This window comes from Palaemon carinicauda, chromosome 21 (assembly GCF_036898095.1).
Source record: "Palaemon carinicauda isolate YSFRI2023 chromosome 21, ASM3689809v2, whole genome shotgun sequence".
NCBI classification, from domain to species: Eukaryota; Metazoa; Arthropoda; class Malacostraca; order Decapoda; family Palaemonidae; genus Palaemon; species Palaemon carinicauda.
The window spans coordinates 42,168,827-42,195,359 of NC_090745.1; positions in this window are offsets into that span (position 1 = coordinate 42,168,827).

The following is a 26,533-nucleotide window of genomic DNA, read 5'->3' on the forward strand; positions in this document are numbered from 1 at the left end:
TTACTCCTGTATTAAGAAGAAAAAACTTTTAACATATAAGGTTCACAAAAATAAAAAAAAAAATAAAAAAAATTTCCCTCACTTCTTTCCCTATTATTTCAATTTCTTATGTGAGCCAATGGTACGATTCTCTCATCAGTGCATTGGGAAACGTTTTGAACTCTAAACCTATTGGCCGTTAATGTTTCCAAAATGTTAAATGGGCCTTCAAACTTAGGTGTTAGTTTATAATTGAGTCCTTTACGTACATTTACCTGTATGTGTAATAATTAAAATAGTTAATATTACATGTTTAAAACACATGACGTAATATGTCATGTTGGATGAAGGTGCTAGCCGTGGGACTTGCTGTAGTCATTCAAATCATAAACAGGACGTACAATGCAGCCTCGACAATGTGATATTTTTCTTAACTGTCAACACATTGCCTCGGCGTGTGAAAGTTTATGACGTCACCGGATGCAGGTGTCTTCCGAGATTGTGACGAAACTTATATAAACTAAGTATACGATATCTGTGATATCGATAAGTTAGTCAGTTCATATCTATACTTCACCAGAATTGGTCATCTGACCAACCCAGCTTCCTCCAGTGATGGAGATGTTTAACTCTGTTGTTTTTATAGAATAAATACTTTAAAGCTAATAAGATGTATTCTGTTATCCAGTTACACACATCTGAAACAACACATACTCAATGTGTGCTTATAAAAGTAGCACACCAATAAATGGTGGCAGCGGTTAAACTCTAAGAATTAGGGAAAGATCTTCAAGACTTCAAAATAAAAGCTGTAAAACCAGAGAAAGATCTTCAAGACTTCAAAATAAAAGCTGTAAAACCAGAGAAAGATCTTCAAGAACTCAACATTATCTACATGAATCTACAATTTTGACTAAGTATTATAGTCCATCGGAACAGTTAACATTAATGAATGTTATGAATACAAACTGAATCTTCAATCAACATCCTAGGAAACCCAAGGACTGGCGTTCAACAATTGCAAAACATACCCAGGAAGCACTACATTCAACAAGAAACTCGAACGATACATCGCTAACAAAACATCAAGAGAGAGAGAGAGGACGTGTCGACATCACACAGACCCATATATAAGCTAAGTACAAATTTTTGAATTCATTCCAGTTTGGGCAGTGAAGTGTAGTTATCACGAGTCGTTAGTCGATTATTACTGGGGTGAGTGAATTGCTAATCTTTGTTAAAGGAAACTGTGTTTAACTCCGAATTCTCATTTAGAATTTTTCTCTCTTTGTGCTAATTCCTTTTTCTTTCAGAAATTCTCGGGAAATGTTTTGGGATTAGTAACATTGTTTGGGGAATTTTGTTATACATATGCGTTTATGCAGTGGGCGTCTGTACTCATATAGATATTTTGATAGAATTGCAAGGGGTCGAAGAGATAGGAAAAAAAATACAGCAGTCATGACTCCCCCTGTGAGCCCTTCCCCTGGACCTAGTGGTGTAGGCCAGACTAATCCTCCTCCAATTGTGACGCTTGTAAATGCCAGGTCAGCAATCCTTCCTTTTCAGGGTCGAGTCAACGGGTTCTTGCCACAAAATGTGGAGTCATGGATTTCATCCGTCGATGCCCATTTAAATGCCAAACAAATCGTAGACCCTTTTGTACAATTACAAGAAGCTAAAAGTTTTATAGATTTTTCTAAGGGGGATGCGAGTGCGTATTTAAGAGGTGTTTCATTTCAAGAAGCAGTTACCTGGGATGATTTCAAAGTTAGGTTACGTGCGATCTATGGGGGTGAGGAAGCCTTGGATGTAGTATTAACGTTACGAAATACACTTAATCAAGCCACTATGAATCGGCTTAATGTTATTGAGAGAGCAGCTCTCATAGCTGATAGGCTTAACGAATATCAGGACATTTTAGGTCATTCCACTTGGGTTACTATCGATAACATCTCCGTGAAAGATTTTTTACGATTAATGTATTTAACTTGCATGACACTTATGTTGCCTGAAGCTTTAGTGCGGTGTTTTGATAAGAAGTTAACGCCTGCAAGTACGGAATTGGATGTCTATAAACAGATAAAGAAACACATGTCCAAGTGTCCAGATCTCGATCCCGTGTTAACTCAAGTTTTTGCAAAGAATGAAACAAAAGCACAAACAGTGAACGTAGTTAGCAGTCCAGTAGCGGGAATGACGTGTTATAACTGCAAACGTCAAGGTCACTTAATCGCAGACTGAAATTTTGCTCGATTCACAACACTGCAACGCATTCATATAGTCAATGTTACTCGCGTAAGACACAACAATATCCCAGAAATACACAGTCAATTCCACAGTCAGTTCCATATGGAAATAAAAAGAAAAATCCTCATTTTAACAATAAGAAGAAACAACCAAATGTCAATGCAGTTCAGAGTCCAAAACAAACAAACACTTCTTCAAATATCGCTGAGCCTGGGTCGTCAAACCAGACCTCGCAAGGTCAGACTAATTTTCAGAATGTGCAGAGCAAAGCAAATACCACATAGTTAACTCCGGAGGGGAAGAGAGTGATGTTGGGTCAAGGTCATTCATGTCAACATCAATAGTATTGAATGATCAATTTAATGTTTTATCAGATAACTGTGAGACAATAGATTTTCCTATGAAACACACGGCCGAATTAAGTAAAACAGTGCATGCTCCCGTAGATTTGCAACAAATTCGTACAATAATAAGCCAAAATGAGTTACGGCCAACCTTATATGCTGTAAATTTAGAACACAAATCCTTTACGTTATTTTTTGACTCTGGTAGTCCACGTAATATCATGGATTTGAAGACACATCATTTGATGTTTTCGAACTTTCCGATTGAAAAATCCGGAATTAGACTTTCGGGTATAGGAAATAATGAATTAAATGTCATAGGCATAACTCATGTTCAGTTCAGAGTCGGTAATCGCACGTTTGCCGATACATTTGTTGTTGTAAAAAACATTAATATGTATCCAGCTGTAATCATAGGATACCCATCTATGGGAAATCAAAACATTATCTTAGCTCCTGCCAAGCACGGCGTGTATATCAAAGGGAAATTCTATAAGTCTTCTAATACCTTAAAATCAGTTTTGGATAAAAAGGAGACGACAAATGTAACCGTAACGTACGTTGAAGAACCAATAACTTGTCTCACTAATAAAGAAATAATATACGCGACCCAGCAGAATTCTCGTTCACCCGTAATATCATCTTGCACGCAATCTATCGAACCAAACCTACCTTCGAATTTAATAGTGCAAATAAAGAAAACATTACCGGGATCTGAAATATTAATCCTTTCCGATACTTTGAAAACTAATGGATTGTCTGTCACACAAGCTATTCATACAGTAGGCTCACATCAACAGTGTAATATTGAAGTCTATAATCATTTAAATAACACTTTAGTCATTGACAAAAATCAACATATCTTGGATGTAGAAGTTTATAAACATCGTATTCTAACGTTGCTGAAATCAATCACGCTCAATCAGTTGCGGATGAATCCCTTTTGCGATCTATTAAAAATAAAATCAATAAGAACATTCAAGACGAAGAAATTCAGCAGAAAATTTTTGAACTTTTAACTAAATATCATGATGTTTTTTCCACTACGGATGGATCCTTAGGAAAAACAGATGTGATCGAGCATCAAATAAGGTTAAAGGACAAGCAGAAAATTATCTATGTACCCTCGTACAGACTCCCTATGAAATTCCAGAATGAAATAAATGATGAAGTAGGTAAAATGTTAGAGGAAGGAGTCATTAGAAAATTAAACAGCCCTTATAATTTTCCTTTAATAGTTGTACCGAAAAAAGATCGAACATGGCGTATCTGCATTGACTTTCGTCGTCTAAACGAGGAAACGATCCCTGATCGATTCCCAGTGCCATGTACTGACGATATTTTGTCTTTGTTAGGTCAGAATAAATATTTTACCAGTTTCGACTTACTTAAAGGCTTTCACCAGATATCATTAGAAGAAGATAGTATCCCATACACAGCCTTCAGCACAGCCAGGGGACATTATGAATTTTTACGGATGCCTTTTGGTTTACGTTGTGCTCCTATAACATTTACAAGAATTATTAACATAGTGTTTGGAGACTTGTTAGGGGATATATTGCATGCCTATATGGATGATCTTGTAATCTTTTCCAACACCTTAGAAGAACATCTACGTAAGTTAGAACTAGTACTACAGAGATTAAGACAACATAACTTAAGGGTAAAGATTAGTAAGTGTGAATTTTTCAAAACAGAATTAATTTGTTTGGGTTTCATGGTGTCAAGCCAAGGTCTTTAAGTAGTCCATGATAAGGTGTCGGCTATACGTAATTTTCCCATACCTACTAATGTCAAGGGAATACAGCAATTTCTGGGTTGTAGTGGATATTACAGGCGTTTTATACGCAACTATTCAATAATAGCCGCTCCTTTAACTGATCTTACGAAGAATAGCGTAGATTTCATATGCTCTGAGCAACATCAACAGGCGTTTAATACTTTGAAAGATGAACTGTGTAGTTCTCCTATCTTAAAATTTCCTGACTTCGGTAAGGAATTCTTCATTGCAACAGACGCCTCAGACTTAGGAGTAGGAGGGGTATTGCTTCAGCAATATGATAAACAATTTTTCCCGATAGCTTTCTATTCTCGAAAATTGAGAACTTCCGAAAGTAAGTATGCAATAATAGACAAGGAAGGGCTAGCTATTGTTAATTCGCTAGTGCATTTTAAGTTCATAATTTACGGTTATCCCGTTAAGGTTCTTACTGACCATAAACCACTAACAGAGTTCTTTAAAGGCTTCAACCACAGCCCTAAACGAACTCGGTGGCATTTGATCATTCAAGATTTTGGCGCAAGAATCGGGTATTTACCTGGGAAAGCAAATATCATTGCGGATGCATTATCACGCAACCCCGTGTCATCTTGTACGGAGCCTTTAGCTGAATTAATAGATATATCAACATCCATGCCTATTGTAAAAACAATATCTTAACAAGAAGATTTAGGCTGGAGCGCTGAATTGTTACAGACTGAGCAAAGAAAATATAAGAATATAGAAACAATTATAAATGCTTTGAAAGGCAATCATAAGGAAAAGGAATATATAAAGTATAAGCAGCAGAATTATATAATCAAAGATAATATTCTGTGTAGGACTGTGACAAGGAAAACCCGCAATACACCACATGTAACTAACGACCAGGTAGTAGTATCTCACTTATTTCCACTGTCCTGAATTGGTTGCATTCAAATCCATTACATGGACACCCGGGGTTCTCATTAATGTCACAGAAAGCCAAATCATTGTTTTATTGGCATACAATGCTTACAGATATAAAAAGACACATAGCTAATTGTCGCACATGTCAGGAAAACAAAGGGCATACGAAAACACCTGTCAGCCTAGGAGCTTATCCTGTGCCCAATCAACCCTTTGAAAGAATACATTTAGATTTGTTAACAGGATTTTACGAGTCAGACAGAGGAAATAAGCACCTCTTAGTAATTATAGATGCTTTAACTCGATATACAGAACTAATAGCGCTTAAAACTAAAACTGTGATTGAATGCGCTAGGAAGTTTTACGAGTGTTACATTTGTAAACATGGAATTCCACACATGATAATCTCAGACTCGGGTGGTGAATTTAATAATCACTTTCTTACCTCATTGTGTGAATTCCTCAACATAAAGAAAATAAATACCATGATATATCACCCAGAGTCGAATGGGCTAGTGGAAAGAGCAAATTGGAAGATATTAAATATATTAAGGGTAACACTAGGGGGATCAGACCCCAACTGGGATATTGCAATACCGGCGGCACTGAGTACTCTGAATCATTCATATCATATATCAATTAAAATGTCACCGCATGAAGCATTGTATGGTACCCCAGTTAGAACGCCTTTCCATGTATTAACGCCTACAACTAATCTATCAAATCCTTTAAAAGAATGTATAAATGCAAGTATAAGTCGATATGATATCCTTCGAAAGAATTTAGAAGAATCACAAATCATGACGAAAAGGAATCATGATAAAACAGCGAAACCAACTAAAACATATACCGTGGGTGATAACGTATATATTCAAATCAATGTACGAAAAGGGCTCAATTATAAACTAACACCTAAGTTTGAAGGCCCATTTAACATTTTGGAAACATTAACGGCCAATAGGTTTAGAGTTCAAAATATATCCCAACCCACGGATGAGAGAATAGTACCATTGGCTCACATAAGAAAATAAAAAGAGAGGAAAAGAAGTGAGGGAAAATTTTTTTTCTATTTTATGTGATTAAAAGTTTTCTTTTTAATACAGGAGTAATTACATATATTTTTCTCGTTACAGGTTTCCAAGATGAATTTTTTGTTGTTGGGAGTGATATTGTTCGCTCAGACATTTTTCTCGTGTGGGATGAGCTCTAAAACTAAAAGTATAAATTTTAAATATGGCACTATAGTTGAAAGACAAGAAGACATTTTTATTACATCAACCAACGTAATTGTAGAAGTGAATATGCAAGCAATTTTTCTTCAAGAGAATGATGTCACTAGCTTAAGAACCGCCATTTCAAGGTTTTCTGCCTCATTGGATGAGTTGCATAGAAGACATTTTCATTTGACTACAGAGAGTTTGCTTGGATCAACATTAAAAGTTGCAGATATGCTATCTGATGACTTGAAAAATAAGACTGACGAGACAGGATCTTTGGCTTATGACCTTTTGATGTGGACTGTAGGACACGAACATAAAGAAAGACGGAATCTGTTTATTTATGCTGCATTAAGCATCTTTGGGTCTGTTGCAAGTTTAGGTTTAGGAATTTCCAATCGTCTTAAAATTAGTAATCAAAATAAGAAAATTGAGTTCTTGACTCATGAAGATGAATTGATTATGTCAGAACTAAGGAATCAGTTGGCTTCAATCAATAAAATTATGGATTTAGTAAATGAACATTCAAATAATATCGTTCAGATTATGGAAGTACAGGATTTGTTGGCAACATTAACGTATTATGATTCAAAGATAGATCACATACATAACAGAATTGCACATTTCATTGAGAAATCCAAGGATTATGTAGAAGCTATCACGTTAGCAACTAAAGGTGTATTGTCGCCCCATTTGTTGCCTATAAGTTACTTAAAGTTAATTCTGGAGAACGGAAGGGATAAACTAGGCTATGTTCCTTTGTTAGACGAACATAGGTTAGAATTTTATTACAGCCTAATTACAGTAAACGTAGATAATAACAAGATTATGATTACAATTCCCTTTGATTCTTCTGATGCCTGGCAATCTTACAGGATATCACCATTTCCGACTTTCATGACGAATCACTCAAATCCAGTAATATCCAGTTTGACAGGACACGTATTGATTTCCCCAGACATGGAAACATATACGGTCATTAAAGACTTAAATCAATTAACTCACTGTTCAGACGCGATGGATAGAAAAATATGTACAGCTGACTCATTTGAATTCCATAAAAACTAAATGGATTCATGCGAGTTAGGTATAGTGCTAGACGGTGTTCTCTCCCATACAAGTGAAAATTGTCTGGATAAGCTTTATCCCTTTGACAATAATGAGTTCAATTGCAGACTGAACAATGGCGCGTGGATACGATACGACAAGGACGGCTTCAATGTATCATGCCCTGACGGATCCACGTCCTTCACCCACATCTTCGTCGCAGCAGATGGTTGTATTGGGACTTCCCCTAATTCCATGGTGACTGGTCTACGGACACTCATCAGAGAACGAGCCTACTTCGCGAACTTCACGTGGACCTCTACAATGCCAGCACTCCCTCTCCCGTATAACAGACATGTGGCAAAGCGGTTGATGAAGCTTACCGAAAGGGACCACCTGTCACCGACTTATAAGGAAATCCTTCACCCCATACTACTAGCAGGTCTGCCGTTCATAGTGGTGATATTTATCGACGTGAACATCTTTGTTTGGCGTAGGTTACGGCACAGCATGCAGCTACAAAGGAACGTTTCGCCTAGTCCCGACAATACTCTGTACTTGATTCAGTTTAAAGCCGTTTGAGTGGCCACCTCATTCGCTAAAGGAGTAAATTGTCGGGAAGTGTTTGTAAGAAAAGCTGTTAGTACGCTAGTAATATGTAATTGAAGAAATTTTCTACATTTGCATTGTTAAAAATACATTTAAAACAACATTTAAAAAAAAAAAAAAAAAAAGATATAAATCATTTTTTCTCTCGGCATCTAATAAAAATATATAAGCCGGATTGTTAAAGAGAAAAAAAAATATATAACAGAATCTATGGGCATCTAATAAAATATATCAGCCCTATATATATATATATATATATATATATATATATATATATATATATATATATATATATATATATATATATATATATATATATATATATATATATATATATATATATATATATATATATATATGTACGAAACCGTGGTACGTGTAGGTACCAGGAATTCGTGTTTGTGCACTAAAAAATTGAGTATTATGTTAATATATGTTTCTAACAAAGGTAACAATTATTCTTTAACAAGTTACCGAATCATATGTAGGTCAGTAGTTTTTTTGGGGGGTACCATATAATCATTTGCTAGCAATGTACCATATATATGATCTTTATTTTATCATGCATTTTTCTTTTTGCTTTGGTATTATCTTTTTCATATGCATTATTGTTATTATTTTTTAATGTGCCTATTTGGACATTCATCCTCGTTTGATTATGGCTAAAGTTAAACAAAGAATAATACATATGTCCAGTCACACCTAGTAACCATGTTTTGGCTTGTTGTTAAATTTTTGTGAAAAAATTGAGATAGCTGGGCGAGCTTATGTAATAATTAAAATAGTTAATATTACATGTTCAAAACACATGACGTAATATGTCATGTTGGATGAAGGTGCTAGCCGTGGGACTTGCTGTAGTCATTCAAATCATAAACAGGACGTACAATGCAGCCTCAACAATGTGACATTTTTCTTAACTGTCAACACATTGCCTCAGCGTGTGAAAGTTTGTGACGTCACCGGATGCAGGTGTCTTCCGAGATTGTGACGAAACTTATATAAACTAAGTATACGATATCTGTGATATCAATAAGTTAGTCAGTTCATATCTATACTTCACCAGAATTGGTCATCTGACCAACCCAGCTTCCTCCAGTGATGGAGATGTTTAACTCTGTTGTTTTTATAGAATAAATACTTTAAAACTAATAAGATGTATTCTGTTATCCAGTTACACACATCTGAAACAACACATACTCAATGTGTGCTTAAAAAAGTAGCACACCAATATATGTATACATTATCACCCACGGTATATGTTTTAGTTGGCTTCGCTATTTTATCAGGATTCCTTTTCCTTATGATTTGTTATTCTTCTAAATTCTTTCGAAGGATATCAAAACGACTTTTGCTTGCATTTATACATTCTTTTAAAAGATTTGATAAATTAGTTGTAGGTGTTAATACATGGAAAGGCGTTCTAACTGGGGTACCATACAATGCCTCGTGCGGTGACATTTTAATTGATATATTGCAATATCCCAGTTGGGGTCCGATCCCCCTAGTGTTAATCTTAATATATTTAAAACCTTCCTATTCGCTCTTACCACTAGCCCATTCGACTCTGGGTGATAGATCATAGTATTGATTTTCTTTATGCTTAGGAATTCACACAGTGAGGTAAGGAAATGATTATCAAATTCTCCACCCGAGTCTGAAATTATCATGTGTGGAATTCCATGTTTACAAATGTAACATTCGTAAAACTTCCTAGCACATTCAATCGCAGTTTTAGTTTTAACCCTGGATAAGTACGCTCCTCGGACACCCCTTTAAGGGTATACTCGGTCGCGCGGGACCCCGACGCAAAAAAAAATTCTTGAAAAATCTGTTTTTGCAGTAACCTCCTTTTTTTTTTGCCAAAAAAAATTCAATGAATGCTTAAAACTACTGTAAAGATAAATACTACTCACCTGCAGAAAAACTATTTATTATAAATATTTTAAAAAATTAAGTAGAAAAAAAGACCTTACATAAAAATTCATAAAAAAAAAATTATACATATATACACAAATCCTTTTAGGAATTGATTCTTGAATGTTTAGGACATATCTTGATGTATTTTGGATGAAGTCGGACCCATGGATGTGAAGATCTGAAATGAGAAAAAAAGGGTAACCTTTTTTGGCCAAAAAAATGTGTCCAAATTTCATGAATTTTTTTGGGTACCCAAATGAAATAGGAATTGGCTAATTTTTTTAGGGAATAAACATATGTTATCATAAAATAGAAATATGTAAAAAAATCTTCATTATTTTGTAATTTACATTTATATCAGGGGCCATATCTAAAGGTAATTTTTTGAGTACATAGAAATTTCGTAAAAAAATACATATATTTAATATATAATATGATATTTATGCAGGTAAAAATATACCAAAATATCACAAATTCTATAGGGAACAAGAATATATATAGATAGGGTAACTTACGCTTCGGATATGTCCACAAAATGGCCTCCAACCACACTGACTCAGACTCCCTAATCTGCCACCTAAAATGTAGGAAGGGTATGTCAATTTCAAGGTGTTATTTACTAATCTAATTATTCTTGGATATGCATAAAAATTGTATGGTGGGTTGCTGGATAATTGTCGCTTATTTTACGACTCTAAAATTAGAATTCTGACCTTTTTTAAGGGAAATAAAATCGAAAAAAAAATTGTAAAACAATATAATATTTTAGCTAAAAAAATTTGATGATATTCAATCAAAAAAGAAGTAAACAAAATTTTTCGACAAATAAACATCTAAATGAATCATTACTCTGTGATAGTTCCTTAGTACGTAGTAATTTTGAAAGAAATGGGAAAAAACGAAAAAGTGGCAATCGCAGGAAAATCGAACACATACCTATATATACGCCATATCTGGCTAAAAATAAGGATAGGCATGGGTAGCCAGATCATCTAGAAACACTTTCCAACACTATAAAAATATAAGTTTTGACGCGCTACTTGCCAATTCCTTACGGTAACATGACAAAGCAAAAAAATGCAAAACAAATAAAAAGGGGCACTCGATGAAAAATGGCAATGTGCTAATGATGGGCATTTCAGAAAACAAAATTTCAGCCACGTGCTAGGCAAACCATCAAGGTACATTTTCCGACAGATAAACATCTAAATGAATCATTACTCTGTGCTAGTTCCTTAGTACGTAGTAATTTTGAAAGAAATGGGAAAAAACAAAATAAATGGAAATCACAGGAAAATCGAACACATACCTATATATACGCCATATCTGGCTAAAATAAAAGATAGGCATGGGTGGCCAGATCATCTAGAAATACTTTCCAACACTATAAAAATATAAGTTTTGCGACAATACTTGCCAATTCCTTACGGTAACATGACTAAGCAAAAAAATGCAAAACAAATAAAAAGGGGCACTCGATGAAAAATGGCCAACATTCTAATATACGGCATCTCAGATAAAAAAAAAAAGACATGCACGTGTTAGCCCAACCATCAAGGCACACTTTCTAACAAATAAACATGAAAAAAAATCAATAATATATAGCAATTCCTTACTACGTAGTGAATTTTTACAAACATTGAAAAAAAAAACAGAAATTGGCAACCTCAGGAAAATACCCCGAATACCAATATCTACGGCGTATCTGACAAAAACAAAGTCACGCATGGGTAGCCAGATCATCTAGACACACTTTCCAAAACTAAAAACGCAAAAGTTTTGCGACACTATTTGGCAATTTCTTACGGAAAAATGACTTGGCCAAAAAATGAAAAAAACTGAAAAAGGGGCACTCGCGGTAAAATGGTCCTCGTAGTGATGAACGACATTTCAACTAAAAAAAAAATCTTGCACATGGTAGCCAAACAATCCACCAAGACTTTCCACAACTGATAACCTATACAAGTTGCACCATTCTACGACAATTTCATAATACGTAATAACTTTGATAATTATGCAACTTACCTTAGAAGGGTAAACTCGGTCGTGCTCGACCCCGACGCGCCTCAGAAATCTGGGAAGGAGTACAGCTACAGCGATGCACATCTGGACACTACTAGAGCGTGTAGGCGAGACACCGACTGCAGGTCGATCACCCACAAATTCAGTCACTGGGGTGAGTCACGTGAGAAAAACATCTTTTGTTTTGACGCTCGGGGTCGCGGATGACCCAGGGTTCCAGGGTTAAACGCTATTAGTTCTGTATATCGAGTCAAAGCATCTACAATTACTAAGGGGTGCTTATTTCCTCTGTCTGACTCGTAAAATCCTGTTAATAAATCTAGATGTATCCTTTCAAAGGCTTGATTGGGCATGGGATAAGACCCTAGGCTGACAGGTGTTTTCGTGAGCCCTTTGTTTTCCTGACAAGTGAGACAATTAGCTATGTGTTTTTTTATATCTGTAAGCATCGTATGCCAATAAAACAATGATTTGGCTTTCTGTGACATTATGGAGAACCCCGGGTGTCCATGCAATGGGTTTGCATGCAACCAATTTAGGACAGTGGATGTAAGTGAGATTAGTACCACTACCTGGTCGTTAGTCACATGTGGTGTATTGCGGATTTTCCTTGTCACAGATCTACACAGAATACTGTCTTTGATTATATAATTCTGCTGCATATACTTTATATATACCTTTTCCTTACGATTGCCTTCGAAAGCAATTATAATTTTTTATCTAATATCTGATCTTTTCTTTGCTCAGTCTGTAATAATTCAGCACTCCAGCTCAGATCTTCTTTTTCAGATATAGTTTTAACAATAGGCATGGATGTTGATATATCTATTAATTCAGCTAAAGGCTCCGTACAAGATGACACGCGGTTGCGTGATAATGCATCAGCAATGATATTTGCTTTCCCTGATAAATACCCGATTCTCGCGCCAAAGTCTTGAATGATCAAATGCCACCGAGTTCGTTTGGGGCTGTGACTGAAGCCTTTTAACCCTGGATAGGTACGCTCCTCGGACACCCCTTTAAGGGTATACTCGGACGCGAACGACCCCGACGCCAAAAAAAATTCTTGAAAAATCAGTTTTTGCAGTAACCTCCTTTTTTCTTTTGCCAAAAAAAACTTCAATGAATGCTTAAAACAACTGTAAAGATAAATACTACTCATCTGCAGAAAAACTATTTATTATAAATATTTTAAAAAATTAAGTAGAAAAAAAAAGACCTGACATAAAAATTCATAAAAAAAAAGTTTATACATATATACACAAATCCTTTTAGGAATTGATTCTTGAATGTTTAGGACACATCTTGATGTATTTTGGATGAAGTCAGACCCATGGAGGTGAAGATCTGAAATGAGAAAAAAAGGGTAACTTTTTTTGGCCAAAAAAATTTGTCCAAATTTCATGAATTTTTTTGGGTACCCAAATGAAATAGGAAGTGGCTAATTTTTTTAGGGAATAAACATATGTTATCCTAAAATAGAAATATGTAAAAAAATCTTCATTATTTTGTAAATTACATTTATATCAGGGGCCATATCTAAAGGTAATTTTTTGAGTACTTAGAAATTTCGTAAAAAAATACATATATTTAATATATAATATGATATTAATGCAGGTAAAAATATACCAAAATATCACAAATTCTATAGGGAACAAGAATATATATAGATAGGGCAGCTTACGCTTCGGATATGTCCACAAAATGGCCGCCAACCACACTGACTCAGACTCCCTAATCTGCCACTTGAAATGTAGGAAGGGTATGTCAATTTCAAGGTGTTATTTACTAATCTAATCATTATTGGATATGCATAAAAATTGTATGGTGGGTTGCTGGATAATTGTCAATTATTTTACGTCTATAAAATTAAAATTCTGACCCAAAAAAATTTTTTTGAAGGGAAATAAAATCGAAAAAAAAAATGTAAAACAATATAATATTTTAGCTAAAAAAATTTGATGATATTCAATCAAAAAAAAAAGTAAACAAAATTTTCCGACAAATAAACATCTAGAGGAATCATTACTCTGTGATAGTTCCTTAGTACGTAGTAATTTTGAAAGAATTGGGAAAAAACGAAAAAATGGCAATCACCGGAAAATCGAACACATACCTATATATACGCCATATCTGGCTAAAAAAAAGATAGGCATGGGTAGCCAGATCATCTAGAAACACTTTCCAACACTATAAAAATATAAGTTTTGCGACACTACTTGCCAATTCCTTACGGTAACATGACTAAGCGAAAAAATGCAAAACAAATAAAAAGGGGCACTCGCGGAAAAATGGCTAACATTCTAATATACAGCATTTCAGAAAAAAAAAAATTCAGCCACGTGCTAGGCAAACCATCAAGGCACATTTTCCGACAAATAAACATATAAATGAATCATTACTCTGTGCTAGTTCCTTAGTACGTAGTAATTTTGAAAGAAATGGGAAAAAACGAAAAAATGGCAATCACAGGAAAATCGAACACATACCTATATATACGCCATATCTGGCTAAAAAAAAAAAGATAGGCATGGGTAGCCAGATCATCTAGAAACACTTTCCAACACTATAAAATTATAAGTTTTGCGACACTACTTGCCAATTCCTTACAGTAACATGACTAAGCAAAAAAATGCAAAACAAATAAAAAGGGGCACTCGTGGAAAAATGGCCATTCTAATATACGGCATTTCAGAAAAAAAAATTTCAGCCACGTGCTAGGCAAACCATCAAGGCACATTTTCCGACAAATAAACATATAAATGAATCATTACTCTGTGATAGTTCCTTAGTACGTAGTAATTTTGAAAGAAATGGGAAAAAACGAAAAAATGGCAATCACAGGAAAATCGAACACATACTTATATATACGCCATATCTGGCTAAAAAAAAAATAGGCATGGGTAGCCAGATCATCTAGAAACACTTTCCAACACTATAAAAATATAAGTTTTGCGACACTACTTGTCAATTCCTTACGGTAACATGACTAAGCAAAAAAATGCAAAACAAATAAAAAGGGGCACTCGCGGAAAAATGCCCAACATTCTAATATACGGCATCTCAGATAAAAAAAAAGACATGCACGTGTTAGCCCAACCATCAAGGCACACTTTCTAACACTAAAACATGAAAAAAAAATCAATAATATACGGCAATTCCTTACTACGTAGTAAATTTTTACAAATATTGAAAAAAAACAGAAATTGGCAACCGCAGTTAAATACCCAATATACCAATAACTACGTCGTATCTGACAAAAACAAAATCACGCATGGGTAGCCAGATCATCTAGACACACTTTCCAACACTAAAAAAGCAAAAGTTTTACGACACTATTTGGCAATATCTTACGGAAAAATGACTTGGCAAAAAAATGAAAAAAAATGAGAAAGGGGTACTCGCGGTAAAATGCCCGACATTCTAATATACGGCATCTCAGATAAAAAAAAAGACATGCACGTGTTAGCCCAACCATCAAGGCACACTTTCTAACACATAAACATGAAAAAAAAATGAATAATATACGGCAATTCCTTACTACGTAGTAATTTTTACAAATATTGAAAAAAAAACAGAAATTGGTAACTGCAGTTAAATACCCAATATACCAATAACTACGTCGTATCTGACAAAAACAAAGTCATGCATGGGTAGCCAGATCATCTAGACACACTTTCCAACACTAAACAAGCAAAAGTTTTACGACACTATTTGGCAATATCTTACGGAAAAATTACTTGGCAAAAAAATGAAAAAAAATGAAAAAGGGGCAATCGCGGTAAAATGGTCCTCGTGGTGATGAACGACATTTTAACTAAAAAAAAAATCATGCACATGGTAGCCAAACAATCCACCAAGACTTTCCACAACTGATAACCTATACAAGTTGCACCATTCTACGACAATTTCATAATACGTATGAAGATCTGAAATGAGAAAAAAAGGGTAACCTTTTTTGGCCAAAAAAATGTGTCCAAATTTCATGAATTTTTTTGGGTACCCAAATGAAATAGGAATTGGCTAATTTTTTTAGGGAATAAACATATGTTATCATAAAATAGAAATATGTAAAAAAATCTTCATTATTTTGTAATTTACATTTATATCAGGGGCCATATCTAAAGGTAATTTTTTGAGTACATAGAAATTTCGTAAAAAAATACATATATTTAATATATAATATGATATTTATGCAGGTAAAAATATACCAAAATATCACAAATTCTATAGGGAACAAGAATATATATAGATAGGGTAACTTACGCTTCGGATATGTCCACAAAATGGCCTCCAACCACACTGACTCAGACTCCCTAATCTGCCACCTAAAATGTAGGAAGGGTATGTCAATTTCAAGGTGTTATTTACTAATCTAATTATTCTTGGATATGCATAAAAATTGTATGGTGGGTTGCTGGATAATTGTCGCTTATTTTACGACTCTAAAATTAGAATTCTGACCTTTTTTAAGGGAAATAAAATCGAAAAAAAAATTGTAAAACAATATAATATTTTAGATAAAAAAATTTGATGATATTCAATCAAAAAAGAAGTAAACAAAATTTTTCGACAAATAAACATCTAAATGAATCATTACTCTGTGATAGTTCCTTAGTACGTAGTAATTTTGAAAGAAATGGGAAAAAACGAAAAAGTGGCAATCGCAGGAAAATCGAACACATACCTATATATACGCCATATCTGGCTAAAAATAAGGATAGGCATGGGTAGCCAGATCATCTAGAAACACTTTCCAACACTATAAAAATATAAGTTTTGACGCGCTACTTGCCAATTCCTTACGGTAACATGACAAAGCAAAAAAATGCAAAACAAATAAAAAGGGGCACTCGATGAAAAATGGCAATGTGCTAATGATGGGCATTTCAGAAAACAAAATTTCAGCCACGTGCTAGGCAAACCATCAAGGTACATTTTCCGACAGATAAACATCTAAATGAATCATTACTCTGTGCTAGTTCCTTAGTACGTAGTAATTTTGAAAGAAATGGGAAAAAACAAAATAAATGGAAATCACAGGAAAATCGAACACATACCTATATATACGCCATATCTGGCTAAAATAAAAGATAGGCATGGGTGGCCAGATCATCTAGAAATACTTTCCAACACTATAAAAATATAAGTTTTGCGACAATACTTGCCAATTCCTTACGGTAACATGACTAAGCAAAAAAATGCAAAACAAATAAAAAGGGGCACTCGATGAAAAATGGCCAACATTCTAATATACGGCATCTCAGATAAAAAAAAAAAGACATGCACGTGTTAGCCCAACCATCAAGGCACACTTTCTAACAAATAAACATGAAAAAAAATCAATAATATATAGCAATTCCTTACTACGTAGTGAATTTTTACAAACATTGAAAAAAAAAACAGAAATTGGCAACCTCAGGAAAATACCCCGAATACCAATATCTACGGCGTATCTGACAAAAACAAAGTCACGCATGGGTAGCCAGATCATCTAGACACACTTTCCAAAACTAAAAACGCAAAAGTTTTGCGACACTATTTGGCAATTTCTTACGGAAAAATGACTTGGCCAAAAAATGAAAAAAACTGAAAAAGGGGCACTCGCGGTAAAATGGTCCTCGTAGTGATGAACGACATTTCAACTAAAAAAAAAATCTTGCACATGGTAGCCAAACAATCCACCAAGACTTTCCACAACTGATAACCTATACAAGTTGCACCATTCTACGACAATTTCATAATACGTAATAACTTTGATAATTATGCAACTTACCTTAGAAGGGTAAACTCGGTCGTGCTCGACCCCGACGCGCCTCAGAAATCTGGGAAGGAGTACAGCTACAGCGATGCACATCTGGACACTACTAGAGCGTGTAGGCGAGACACCGACTGCAGGTCGATCACCCACAAATTCAGTCACTGGGGTGAGTCACGTGAGAAAAACATCTTTTGTTTTGACGCTCGGGGTCGCGGATGACCCAGGGTTCCAGGGTTAAACGCTATTAGTTCTGTATATCGAGTCAAAGCATCTACAATTACTAAGGGGTGCTTATTTCCTCTGTCTGACTCGTAAAATCCTGTTAATAAATCTAGATGTATCCTTTCAAAGGCTTGATTGGGCATGGGATAAGACCCTAGGCTGACAGGTGTTTTCGTGAGCCCTTTGTTTTCCTGACAAGTGAGACAATTAGCTATGTGTTTTTTTATATCTGTAAGCATCGTATGCCAATAAAACAATGATTTGGCTTTCTGTGACATTATGGAGAACCCCGGGTGTCCATGCAATGGGTTTGCATGCAACCAATTTAGGACAGTGGATGTAAGTGAGATTAGTACCACTACCTGGTCGTTAGTCACATGTGGTGTATTGCGGATTTTCCTTGTCACAGATCTACACAGAATACTGTCTTTGATTATATAATTCTGCTGCATATACTTTATATATACCTTTTCCTTACGATTGCCTTCGAAAGCAATTATAATTTTTTATCTAATATCTGATCTTTTCTTTGCTCAGTCTGTAATAATTCAGCACTCCAGCTCAGATCTTCTTTTTCAGATATAGTTTTAACAATAGGCATGGATGTTGATATATCTATTAATTCAGCTAAAGGCTCCGTACAAGATGACACGCGGTTGCGTGATAATGCATCAGCAATGATATTTGCTTTCCCTGATAAATACCCGATTCTCGCGCCAAAGTCTTGAATGATCAAATGCCACCGAGTTCGTTTGGGGCTGTGACTGAAGCCTTTTAACCCTGGATAGGTACGCTCCTCGGACACCCCTTTAAGGGTATACTCGGACGCGAACGACCCCGACGCCAAAAAAAATTCTTGAAAAATCAGTTTTTGCAGTAACCTCCTTTTTTCTTTTGCCAAAAAAAACTTCAATGAATGCTTAAAACAACTGTAAAGATAAATACTACTCATCTGCAGAAAAACTATTTATTATAAATATTTTAAAAAATTAAGTAGAAAAAAAAAAGACCTGACATAAAAATTCATAAAAAAAAAGTTTATACATATATACACAAATCCTTTTAGGAATTGATTCTTGAATGTTTAGGACACATCTAGATGTATTTTGGATGAAGTCAGACCCATGGAGGTGAAGATCTGAAATGAGAAAAAAAGGGTAACTTTTTTTGGCCAAAAAAATTTGTCCAAATTTCATGAATTTTTTTGGGTACCCAAATGAAATAGGAAGTGGCTAATTTTTTTAGGGAATAAACATATGTTATCCTAAAATAGAAATATGTAAAAAAATCTTCATTATTTTGTAAATTACATTTATATCAGGGGCCATATCTAAAGGTAATTTTTTGAGTACTTAGAAATTTCGTAAAAAAATACATATATTTAATATATAATATGATATTAATGCAGGTAAAAATATACCAAAATATCACAAATTCTATAGGGAACAAGAATATATATAGATAGGGCAGCTTACGCTTCGGATATGTCCACAAAATGGCCGCCAACCACACTGACTCAGACTCCCTAATCTGCCACTTGAAATGTAGGAAGGGTATGTCAATTTCAAGGTGTTATTTACTAATCTAATCATTATTGGATATGCATAAAAATTGTATGGTGGGTTGCTGGATAATTGTCGATTATTTTACGTCTATAAAATTAAAATTCTGACCCAAAAAAATTTTTTTGAAGGGAAATAAAATCGAAAAAAAAAATGTAAAACAATATAATATTTTAGCTAAAAAAATTTGATGATATTCAATCAAAAAAAAAAAGTAAACAAAATTTTCCGACAAATAAACATCTAGAGGAATCATTACTCTGTGATAGTTCCTTAGTACGTAAGTAATTTTGAAAGAATTGGGAAAAAACGAAAAAATGGCAATCACCGGAAAATCGAACACATACCTATATATACGCCATATCTGGCTAAAAAAAAGATAGGCATGGGTAGCCAGATCATCTAGAAACACTTTCCAACACTATAAAAATATAAGTTTTGCGACACTACTTGCCAATTCCTTACGGTAACATGACTAAGCGAAAAAATGCAAAACAAATAAAAAGGGGCACTCGCGGAAAAATGGCTAACATTCTAATATACAGCATTTCAGAAAAAAAAAAATTCAGCCACGTGCTAGGCAAACCATCAAGGCACATTTTCCGACAAATAAACATATAAATGAATCATTACTCTGTGCTAGTTCCTTAGTACGTAGTAATTTTGAAAGAAATGGGAAAAAACGAAAAAATGGCAATCACAGGAAAATCGAACACATACCTATATATACGCCATATCTGGCTAAAAAAAAAAAGATAGGCATGGGTAGCCAGATCATCTAGAAACACTTTCCAACACTATAAAATTATAAGTTTTGCGACACTACTTGCCAATTCCTTACAGTAACATGACTAAGCAAAAAAATGCAAAACAAATAAAAAGGGGCACTCGTGGAAAAAATGGCCATTCTAATATACGGCATTTCAGAAAAAAAAATTTCAGCCACGTGCTAGGCAAACCATCAAGGCACATTTTCCGACAAATAAACATATAAATGAATCATTACTCTGTGATAGTTCCTTAGTACGTAGTAATTTTGAAAGAAATGGGAAAAAACGAAAAAATGGCAATCACAGGAAAATCGAACACATACTTATATATACGCCATATCTGGCTAAAAAAAAAATAGGCATGGGTAGCCAGATCATCTAGAAACACTTTCCAACACTATAAAAATATAAGTTTTGCGACACTACTTGTCAATTCCTTACGGTAACATGACTAAGCAAAAAAATGCAAAACAAATAAAAAGGGGCACTCGCGGAAAAATGCCCAACATTCTAATATACGGCATCTCAGATAAAAAAAAAGACATGCACGTGTTAGCCCAACCATCAAGGCACACTTTCTAACACTAAAACATGAAAAAAAAATCAATAATATACGGCAATTCCTTACTACGTAGTAAATTTTTACAAATATTGAAAAAAAACAGAAATTGGCAACCGCAGTTAAATACCCAATATACCAATAACTACGTCGTATCTGACAAAAACAAAATCACGCATGGGTAGCCAGATCATCTAGACACACTTTCCAACACTAAAAAAACAAAAGTTTTACGACACTATTTGGCAATATCTTACGGAAAAATGACTTGGCAAAAAAATGAAAAAAAATGAGAAAGGGGTACTCGCGGTAAAATGCCCGACATTCTAATATACGGCATCTCAGATAAAAAAAAAGACATGCACGTGTTAGCCCAACCATCAAGGCACACTTTCTAACACATAAACATGAAAAAAAAATGAATAATATACGGCAATTCCTTACTACGTAGTAATTTTTACAAATATTGAAAAAAAAACAGAAATTGGTAACTGCAGTTAAATACCCAATATACCAATAACTACGTCGTATCTGACAAAAACAAAGTCATGCATGGGTAGCCAGATCATCTAGACACACTTTCCAACACTAAACAAGCAAAAGTTTTACGACACTATTTGGCAATATCTTACGGAAAAATTACTTGGCAAAAAAATGAAAAAAAATGAAAAAGGGGCAATCGCGGTAAAATGGTCCTCGTGGTGATGAACGACATTTTAACTAAAAAAAAATCATGCACATGGTAGCCAAACAATCCACCAAGACTTTCCACAACTGATAACCTATACAAGTTGCACCATTCTACGACAATTTCATAATACGTATGAAGATCTGAAATGAGAAAAAAAGGGTAACCTTTTTTGGCCAAAAAAATGTGTCCAAATTTCATGAATTTTTTTGGGTACCCAAATGAAATAGGAATTGGCTAATTTTTTTAGGGAATAAACATATGTTATCATAAAATAGAAATATGTAAAAAAATCTTCATTATTTTGTAATTTACATTTATATCAGGGGCCATATCTAAAGGTAATTTTTTGAGTACATAGAAATTTCGTAAAAAAATACATATATTTAATATATAATATGATATTTATGCAGGTAAAAATATACCAAAATATCACAAATTCTATAGGGAACAAGAATATATATAGATAGGGTAACTTACGCTTCGGATATGTCCACAAAATGGCCTCCAACCACACTGACTCAGACTCCCTAATCTGCCACCTAAAATGTAGGAAGGGTATGTCAATTTCAAGGTGTTATTTACTAATCTAATTATTCTTGGATATGCATAAAAATTGTATGGTGGGTTGCTGGATAATTGTCGCTTATTTTACGACTCTAAAATTAGAATTCTGACCTTTTTTAAGGGAAATAAAATCGAAAAAAAAATTGTAAAACAATATAATATTTTAGCTAAAAAAATTTGATGATATTCAATCAAAAAAGAAGTAAACAAAATTTTTCGACAAATAAACATCTAAATGAATCATTACTCTGTGATAGTTCCTTAGTACGTAGTAATTTTGAAAGAAATGGGAAAAAACGAAAAAGTGGCAATCGCAGGAAAATCGAACACATACCTATATATACGCCATATCTGGCTAAAAATAAGGATAGGCATGGGTAGCCAGATCATCTAGAAACACTTTCCAACACTATAAAAATATAAGTTTTGACGCGCTACTTGCCAATTCCTTACGGTAACATGACAAAGCAAAAAAATGCAAAACAAATAAAAAGGGGCACTCGATGAAAAATGGCAATGTGCTAATGATGGGCATTTCAGAAAACAAAATTTCAGCCACGTGCTAGGCAAACCATCAAGGTACATTTTCCGACAGATAAACATCTAAATGAATCATTACTCTGTGCTAGTTCCTTAGTACGTAGTAATTTTGAAAGAAATGGGAAAAAACAAAATAAATGGAAATCACAGGAAAATCGAACACATACCTATATATACGCCATATCTGGCTAAAATAAAAGATAGGCATGGGTGGCCAGATCATCTAGAAATACTTTCCAACACTATAAAAATATAAGTTTTGCGACAATACTTGCCAATTCCTTACGGTAACATGACTAAGCAAAAAAATGCAAAACAAATAAAAAGGGGCACTCGATGAAAAATGGCCAACATTCTAATATACGGCATCTCAGATAAAAAAAAAAGACATGCACGTGTTAGCCCAACCATCAAGGCACACTTTCTAACAAATAAACATGAAAAAAAATCAATAATATATAGCAATTCCTTACTACGTAGTGAATTTTTACAAACATTGAAAAAAAAACAGAAATTGGCAACCTCAGGAAAATACCCCGAATACCAATATCTACGGCGTATCTGACAAAAACAAAGTCACGCATGGGTAGCCAGATCATCTAGACACACTTTCCAAAACTAAAAACGCAAAAGTTTTGCGACACTATTTGGCAATTTCTTACGGAAAAATGACTTGGCCAAAAAATGAAAAAAACTGAAAAAGGGGCACTCGCGGTAAAATGGTCCTCGTAGTGATGAACGACATTTCAACTAAAAAAAAAATCTTGCACATGGTAGCCAAACAATCCACCAAGACTTTCCACAACTGATAACCTATACAAGTTGCACCATTCTACGACAATTTCATAATACGTAATAACTTTGATAATTATGCAACTTACCTTAGAAGGGTAAACTCGGTCGTGCTCGACCCCGACGCGCCTCAGAAATCTGGGAAGGAGTACAGCTACAGCGATGCACATCTGGACACTACTAGAGCGTGTAGGCGAGACACCGACTGCAGGTCGATCACCCACAAATTCAGTCACTGGGGTGAGTCACGTGAGAAAAACATCTTTTGTTTTGACGCTCGGGGTCGCGGATGACCCAGGGTTCCAGGGTTAAACGCTATTAGTTCTGTATATCGAGTCAAAGCATCTACAATTACTAAGGGGTGCTTATTTCCTCTGTCTGACTCGTAAAATCCTGTTAATAAATCTAGATGTATCCTTTCAAAGGCTTGATTGGGCATGGGATAAGACCCTAGGCTGACAGGTGTTTTCGTGAGCCCTTTGTTTTCCTGACAAGTGAGACAATTAGCTATGTGTTTTTTTATATCTGTAAGCATCGTATGCCAATAAAACAATGATTTGGCTTTCTGTGACATTATGGAGAACCCCGGGTGTCCATGCAATGGGTTTGCATGCAACCAATTTAGGACAGTGGATGTAAGTGAGATTAGTACCACTACCTGGTCGTTAGTCACATGTGGTGTATTGCGGATTTTCCTTGTCACAGATCTACACAGAATACTGTCTTTGATTATATAATTCTGCTGCATATACTTTATATATACCTTTTCCTTACGATTGCCTTCGAAAGCAATTATAATTTTTTATCTAATATCTGATCTTTTCTTTGCTCAGTCTGTAATAATTCAGCACTCCAGCTCAGATCTTCTTTTTCAGATATAGTTTTAACAATAGGCATGGATGTTGATATATCTATTAATTCAGCTAAAGGCTCCGTACAAGATGACACGCGGTTGCGTGATAATGCATCAGCAATGATATTTGCTTTCCCTGATAAATACCCGATTCTCGCGCCAAAGTCTTGAATGATCAAATGCCACCGAGTTCGTTTGGGGCTGTGACTGAAGCCTTTTAACCCTGGATAGGTACGCTCCTCGGACACCCCTTTAAGGGTATACTCGGACGCGAACGACCCCGACGCCAAAAAAAATTCTTGAAAAATCAGTTTTTGCAGTAACCTCCTTTTTTCTTTTGCCAAAAAAAACTTCAATGAATGCTTAAAACAACTGTAAAGATAAATACTACTCATCTGCAGAAAAACTATTTATTATAAATATTTTAAAAAATTAAGTAGAAAAAAAAAGACCTGACATAAAAATTCATAAAAAAAAAGTTTATACATATATACACAAATCCTTTTAGGAATTGATTCTTGAATGTTTAGGACACATCTTGATGTATTTTGGATGAAGTCAGACCCATGGAGGTGAAGATCTGAAATGAGAAAAAAAGGGTAACTTTTTTTGGCCAAAAAAATTTGTCCAAATTTCATGAATTTTTTTGGGTACCCAAATGAAATAGGAAGTGGCTAATTTTTTTAGGGAATCAACATATGTTATCCTAAAATAGAAATATGTAAAAAAATCTTCATTATTTTGTAAATTACATTTATATCAGGGGCCATATCTAAAGGTAATTTTTTGAGTACTTAGAAATTTCGTAAAAAAATACATATATTTAATATATAATATGATATTAATGCAGGTAAAAATATACCAAAATATCACAAATTCTATAGGGAACAAGAATATATATAGATAGGGCAGCTTACGCTTCGGATATGTCCACAAAATGGCCGCCAACCACACTGACTCAGACTCCCTAATCTGCCACTTGAAATGTAGGAAGGGTATGTCAATTTCAAGGTGTTATTTACTAATCTAATCATTATTGGATATGCATAAAAATTGTATGGTGGGTTGCTGGATAATTGTCGATTATTTTACGTCTATAAAATTAAAATTCTGACCCAAAAAAATTTTTTTGAAGGGAAATAAAATCGAAAAAAAAAATGTAAAACAATATAATATTTTAGCTAAAAAAATTTGATGATATTCAATCAAAAAAAAAAGTAAACAAAATTTTCCGACAAATAAACATCTAGAGGAATCATTACTCTGTGATAGTTCCTTAGTACGTAGTAATTTTGAAAGAATTGGGAAAAAACGAAAAAATGGCAATCACCGGAAAATCGAACACATACCTATATATACGCCATATCTGGCTAAAAAAAAGATAGGCATGGGTAGCCAGATCATCTAGAAACACTTTCCAACACTATAAAAATATAAGTTTTGCGACACTACTTGCCAATTCCTTACGGTAACATGACTAAGCGAAAAAATGCAAAACAAATAAAAAGGGGCACTCGCGGAAAAATGGCTAACATTCTAATATACAGCATTTCAGAAAAAAAAAAATTCAGCCACGTGCTAGGCAAACCATCAAGGCACATTTTCCGACAAATAAACATATAAATGAATCATTACTCTGTGCTAGTTCCTTAGTACGTAGTAATTTTGAAAGAAATGGGAAAAAACGAAAAAATGGCAATCACAGGAAAATCGAACACATACCTATATATACGCCATATCTGGCTAAAAAAAAAAAGATAGGCATGGGTAGCCAGATCATCTAGAAACACTTTCCAACACTATAAAATTATAAGTTTTGCGACACTACTTGCCAATTCCTTACAGTAACATGACTAAGCAAAAAAATGCAAAACAAATAAAAAGGGGCACTCGTGGAAAAATGGCCATTCTAATATACGGCATTTCAGAAAAAAAAATTTCAGCCACGTGCTAGGCAAACCATCAAGGCACATTTTCCGACAAATAAACATATAAATGAATCATTACTCTGTGATAGTTCCTTAGTACGTAGTAATTTTGAAAGAAATGGGAAAAAACGAAAAAATGGCAATCACAGGAAAATCGAACACATACTTATATATACGCCATATCTGGCTAAAAAAAAAATAGGCATGGGTAGCCAGATCATCTAGAAACACTTTC